This window comes from Symphalangus syndactylus, chromosome 17, assembly GCF_028878055.3.
Source record: "Symphalangus syndactylus isolate Jambi chromosome 17, NHGRI_mSymSyn1-v2.1_pri, whole genome shotgun sequence".
Lineage (NCBI taxonomy): Eukaryota > Metazoa > Chordata > Mammalia > Primates > Hylobatidae > Symphalangus > Symphalangus syndactylus.
In genome coordinates this window covers 25,731,147-25,737,146 of record NC_072439.2, presented here as the reverse complement: position 1 = coordinate 25,737,146, position 6,000 = coordinate 25,731,147, and the positions used below count along the sequence as shown (strand labels likewise).

Genomic DNA, 6,000 nt, shown 5'->3' with positions numbered 1-6,000 from the left:
AGATTGGGCCCAGAGAGATTCCAAATGAGGGAGATTCACAGGCTTTGTTGAATTATCTCTAGTCTTGAGAATACCATGACTTTGGTTTTCTCAGAAGTAAAACAAGAGATACTTCTTGTTTATAATTAATTAATTTGAATAATTAATAATTTGAATAGTAGAAACACAATGCATGCAAGGATTACAATAAAAAGAAAATTTGTATGCCAGAACAACAAAGAACCTATTTCATTAGGAAGCCAACTGAGAGCAGCGTGAAGAAAATTAAGGCCTGACACAGGGACTCACACTCGTAATTCCAACACTTTGGGAGGCTGAGGTGGGAGGTTCATTTGAGCCTGGGAGTTACAGATCAGCCTGGGCAACAGAGCAAGTCCCCATCTCTACAAAAACAAACAAAAATAGCCAGGTATGATGGTATGCACCTGTAGTCCCAGCTCCTTGGGCGGCTGAGGCAGGAGGATTGCTTGAGCCCAGGAGGTCAAGCCTGCAGTGAGCTATGACCACTCTACTCCAGACTGAGTAACAGAGAGAGACCCTTTCTCTAAAAACAAGAAAAAATTAAAACCCAGTTCTCCTTTAGCGACATCTTGTAGCCACTAGCCTGACATTTTAAACACATAAATTAGAAACATGATGCAAGAGTGATTCAAGGTATTTTATATAGGAAATGCCTGGTGTAGTGTCTTGGCCAGCTAAATAAATGTAGCTGTTAAATTGTTACATTAGTTTTATTCTATGCTCTTACCATTCCTCCCTCTCCAAGTTTTGTTTGTAGTCTGTGGCAGCAACCTAGTCTGTATTTAGTACATATTGAATAATCAACAATGAAATGTAAATATTGAGCACATTGTGTGTCAAACACATGTATGAACTCAAACCTCACAGAAATCCTTTGAGGTCGGTACTATTACAATCCCCATTTTACATACGAGTAAACTGAAGCATGGATAGACTAAAGTGCCTGAGGTCAACTAGTGAGGAGGCAGAGTAGCAGTCAAGTCGAGGCAGCCTAAGCCTACACTGCCTCTATGTTGCATTAATAAATTAATAAATCTGTGACCAAATAAATGAAGTGACATTTAGTAGCATCGAAAGATCCCGTGAGTAGGACTTCCTAAGAATGCTCTCCTTCTTTTCATGGACAAAATTTTAGTCTGTTTAAAGTAAATTTTGGACTGGACACAGTGGCTCACGCCTGTAATCCCAGTACTTTGGGAGGCCGAGGCAGGTGATCACTTGAGGTCAGGAGTTCGAGACCAGCCTGTCCAACATGGTGCAACCCTGTCTCTACGAAAAATACAAAAATTAGCTGGGCATGGTGGCGTGCGCCTGTCATCCCAGCTACTCAGGAGGCTGATGCAGGAGAACTGCTTGAATCCCGGAGGCGGAGGGTGCAGTGAGCCGAGATCTCGCCATTGCACCCCAGCCTGGGCGACAGAGCGAGACTCTGTCTCAAAGAATAAATAAATAAATTAATTAATTAATTTTGAAAAACTGTCAGACCTCATCAGATCTTTAACTGCTGGACTGGGGGCACTTGGGGCCGTAGACAAGCAATTAAACTGACTCGCACGTGGTTAGAACCACGTCATCCTGATTCGTGAATCCGTACTCTTAACTACTAGAAGCCCTTTGTGGAATGCACGGGGCGAACCTGACGCTTGAGCTGTGACACCGCGCAGACACAGCCGGGGATTTAGGAGCTGGGTAGGACTCCTGGGGCGGACGCCTCATCCCGGCATGCACCTCAAGCCCCGGCGACCACGCCTTCCGGCGAGCGCCAGGGAGCGCGTGTACGACTCGCCGCCCGGAAGCGCCGCCTGCTCGCTGCACGCTGGGAGTTGTAGGCCTCCGGCCTCAGCCCGCGGGCTGCCGCCTGCACTCTCCAAGAGACTGCTGGCGCCGGCGCCCGCCCGCGCGGCCCCGACGCGGGGAGCGCGCTTCGCGCTGACTCAGCGGCGGCGGCGGCGGCGGCGGCGTTAGCCGGCCCTCGCGCTCTTTCCCTTCCTGGGGCGCTGACCCCGCCCGCTTGCTTGCTTGCTTGCTTGCTTGCCTGCCTGCCTGCCCGGCGCCACGCAAGAGAAGGTGCCAGGGGACGCGGAGCGACTAGAGGCGCGCGGTCCCGGCCAGCTCCGTCTCTGGCGTTGGCGCTGCGGCCGTGGCAGAGGACTACGGCGACAAGGACGAGGGCCGCTCTCCCAGCTCTCTGCGTGCCGCGCCGCTCCGCTCCGCTGGCTGACCATCTGGAGTGCAGGCTGGGAGGCGGGATGGAGTGATAGGGAAGGTGACTCGGGGCTCGGGGGCAGCGGGACCGGGACCAGGTTTGGTCCGCGTGAGGCTTCGAGGAAGTTGGCCGGTGCGGACCGGCCCGGGGGAGTCCCGACGCCAGGGAGGGTGCAGGCTTGGGACCCTCAATGGCGGTGCACCCCCTGGCTGGGCGGACCGGGTGAGGGTGGTACGAGCCGGGGCTGCCGCCGAGGAGCGCGTCCCGAGTGCGTGGCCGCCCGTTGCCTGGTGTTTCATCACCCGAATTGCCACGAGGCTTCCTTTAGGGGAGGGATCGGGGGAGGGATGGGAGCAAGGCTAGCAGAGGAGGGTCGGCATCGCCTGCGGTTCCGAAGCCCGTTAGTCATCGTTGTAGCCTTATCAACTGTGGAGACCTCAAACCTGATTCTTCCCCCACCCCTGGACAAAAAGGAAAAGTGTTATTTCTGTGCAGTAATTGGCCAGCACGGACGCTCCATTTCTTCTCAAACCTTCCTCACTATCCTGCAGGACTAGAGAAGCATGAGGTTTTCCTGTAACCAGAAAAACAAGTACTTTTTTAAAGTGCTAATTAGTTGTGGCGGGCGGGGGTTGGGGGAGAGTTACGTTTTATTAAACCGACTTGTCAGCGTGGTGTTAAAAAGCTGGAAAGATTCAGTCGTAGTGTTTGAAACAGTCTTCAGTAGGTGTAGAGGAATTTTTCCAAATTGTTTGATTCTTAGTGGCTATCCAGGAAAAGTTAAGGCTTAATATTTTAAGTATGTTGCTTGCCTTCCCCCCAGAACCTTTGCAAGATGCATAATTGTTTACCGTATTAAAACTTTTTTTTTTTTTTTTGAGACGGAGTCTCGCTCGGTCGCCCAGGCCACAGTGCAGTGGTGCCATCTCGGCTCACTGCAACCTCTGCCTCCCAGGTTCAAGTGATTCTACAGCCTCAGCCTCCCGAGTGGCTCTATTACAAGCGCGCCCCGCCACACCTGGCTACTTTTTGTGTTTTTCATAGAGATGGAGTGTCACCCTGTTAGCCAGGATGGTCTCGATCCCCTGACCTCGTGATCCGCCCGCCTCGGCCTCCCAAAGTGCTGGGATTACAGGCATGAGACACCGCACCTGGCCTTCCACTGCATATTGATCGTCCAAATGCCTTCTCTGTGGGGGATTCTTTCTGTAGTGACAACTGTAACTAGTTTGTTTCCTTGGGTTTATTGGCTATGTTTTCCTTAGGGCCACTTGATTTTTCTCCCGATAGCTTCAGAGTGACTTGACCAAGCTTAAGCATTTTTTTTTTTTGACACGGTGTCTCACTCTGTTGCCCAGGCGGGAGTGCAATGACACGATCTCTGCTCACTGCAACCTCCCCCTCCCGAGTTCATGCGAGTCTCCTGCCTCAGCCTCCTGAGTAGCTGGGATTTACAGGCGCGGGCTACCAGGCCCAGCTAATTTTTTTTTTTTTTTTTTTTTTTTTTTTTTTTTTTGAGACAGTCTCGCTCTGTCGCCCAGGCTAGAGTGCAGTGGCGCGATCTCGGCTCACTGCAAGCTCCGCCTCCCGGGTTCACGCCATTCTCCTGCCTCAGCCTCTCCGAGTAGCTGGGACTACAGGCGCCCGCCACCGCGCCCGGCTAATTTTTTGTATTTTTAGTAGAGACGGGGTTTCACCGTGGTCTCGATCTCCTGACCTCGTGATCCGCCCACCTCGGCCTCCCAAAGTGCTAATTTTTGTATTTTTAGTAGAGACGGCGTTTCACCGTGTTGGTCAGGCTGGTCTCAACTCCTGACCTCGTGATCCGCCCACCTTGGCCTCCCAAAATGCTGGGATTACAGGCGTGAGCCAGCGTGACCGGCCAGCAATTTTTTTGAGATGGAGTTTTGCTCTCGTTGACTAGGTTGGAGTGCGGTGGCGCCATCTCAGTTCACTGCAACCTCCGCCTCCCGGGTTCAAGCGATTCTCCTGCCTCAGCCTCCCGAATAGCTGGGATTGCAGGCATGCACCACCACACCCGGCTAATTTTTGTATTTTTAGTAGAGACGGGGGTTTCTCCATGTTGGTCAGGCTGGTCTCGAACTCCCGACCTCAGGTGATCTGCCACCCCCCGCCCCCCCGACCTTCCTAAGTACTGGAATTACAGGCGTGAGCCACCGTGCCTGGCCAGCATTTTTTTTAAAAAGCCATAGCAAATTCAAGGAAGCTTTTATCGTACTTCTCAATCTGGGATTAGAAACTCCGAAATCTTTTTTTCTCTCTGTGGGCATTTTTCAGGGGAATGGACATCAGATTTTCTTAACATTAGGGGGCGAAGGGAACCAGTGCCTTTCTTTGTGTTTTTCTGTCTTTTAAAAATGCTGATCTAGTATAAGAATGCCCTAAGTAGTTTCCATCCCCCATGTTCCTGCCTCTGATTATAAACAATGTATTGAGGGCTCACTATGTGCCAGCCATGCTCTGCATACCTTATCTCTTTGAAGCCTTTACAACTTTATGAGGCAGATGGTCTTTTTCCCATGTCATAGAAAGGGTTCTCTCAGGTTTTGTAAGTTGTCCAAGTGGCCCCAATTAAAAAATGACAAGATGGGGATACAAACCTAGGTCTTTGAAATCCAAAACCTATGCTCTACTATGTCCTAGGGACATAGTGATGGATAGCGAAGACAGTCCTTGCCCTTTAAGATTATGAGAGATGGCCGGGTGGCTCACACCTGTAATCCCAGCACTTTGGGAGGCCAAGGCAGGAAGATCACCTGAGATTAGGGGTTCGAGACCAGCCTGGGCAACATGGTGAAACCCTATCTCTACTAAAAAATACAAAAATTAGCCGGGTGTGGTGGCTCACCCCAGTAATCCCAGCTATTCGGGAGGCTGAGGCAGAAGAATCACTTGAACCCAGGAGCCAGAGGCTGTAGTGAGCCGAGATCATGTCACTGCACTCCAGCCTGAGCAACAGAGTGAGACTGTCTCAAAAAAAAAAAAAAAAAAAAAAGATTAATGAGAGAAAACTAGTAAGCTGGCAGTGACAGCATAGCAGTGCTTAGGATGGGGCATGTAATCCAATTTGAGAGAGTTGGACATTAGGGGTCAAAGAAGTGTTCTTGAAAGAGATGGCTTCTAAGTTGAATTTCAAAGGACAGCAGGGGTTAACCTATTAAGAAGAAAGAGCAGTGTGCAAAGATGAAAGGTAGAATACCACTGGAGAACTGCCATGTGGTTCACTAGCACTGGCCTCGCTGACCTGGGGTGCAGAATAGTGAGGAGTCATTCAAAAGTGTTTGGATCGTAATCTGAGGGCAGTAGGGAGTTATACTGCCTTGAAGCCTGCAAGTACGTTATGAACCATAAGAGAAAGGGCTGAGCTGTCTTCAAAGCTCTCAGTCCATATCCTGAGTTAACTTGATTCAGGCAGGCTCAGAGGAAAACAGAAAAGCGTATTGTAGGTATCCTGTAATCTGGACCTGAGCCTGGCTTTGCTATTCCCAAAAGGCTTTTCTCCCCTACCCCGAACCCAATTAGTCTTTTGGCGTCTTAGGTTACGATAATTAAAACAAAAAGCCCCACAGTCTTTTCTTGTTTTCTTTGAGACAGAGTCTTGTTCTGTGGCCCAGGTTGGAGTGCAGTGATGTGATCCCAGCTCACTGCAACCTCCACCTCCTGGCTTCAAGCGATTCTCCTGCCTCAGCCTTCCAAGTAGCTGGGATTACAGGTGTGTGCCACCATGCTCCGCTAATTTTTTTGTATTTTTA

General features: G+C 50.3%; 1 protein-coding gene across 3 annotated transcripts in view; it reads left to right on the top strand.

Moving 5' to 3' along the window:
* Positions 1–1,798: 1,798 nt before the first annotated feature.
* XPOT (exportin for tRNA) overlaps positions 1,799–6,000 on the top strand; it is a 44,668-nt gene continuing 40,466 nt past the window's right edge. The window contains exons 1-2 of one of the 3 annotated variants that reach the window (XM_063621241.1): positions 1,861–2,287; positions 5,843–5,960. The gene's annotated coding sequence lies outside the window, so the exon portion shown is untranslated. Of the gene's footprint in view, positions 2,820–5,842; positions 5,961–6,000 lie in introns of all 3 variants that reach the window. The other 2 variants (XM_055249643.2, XM_063621242.1) reach the window with 2 other exon arrangements.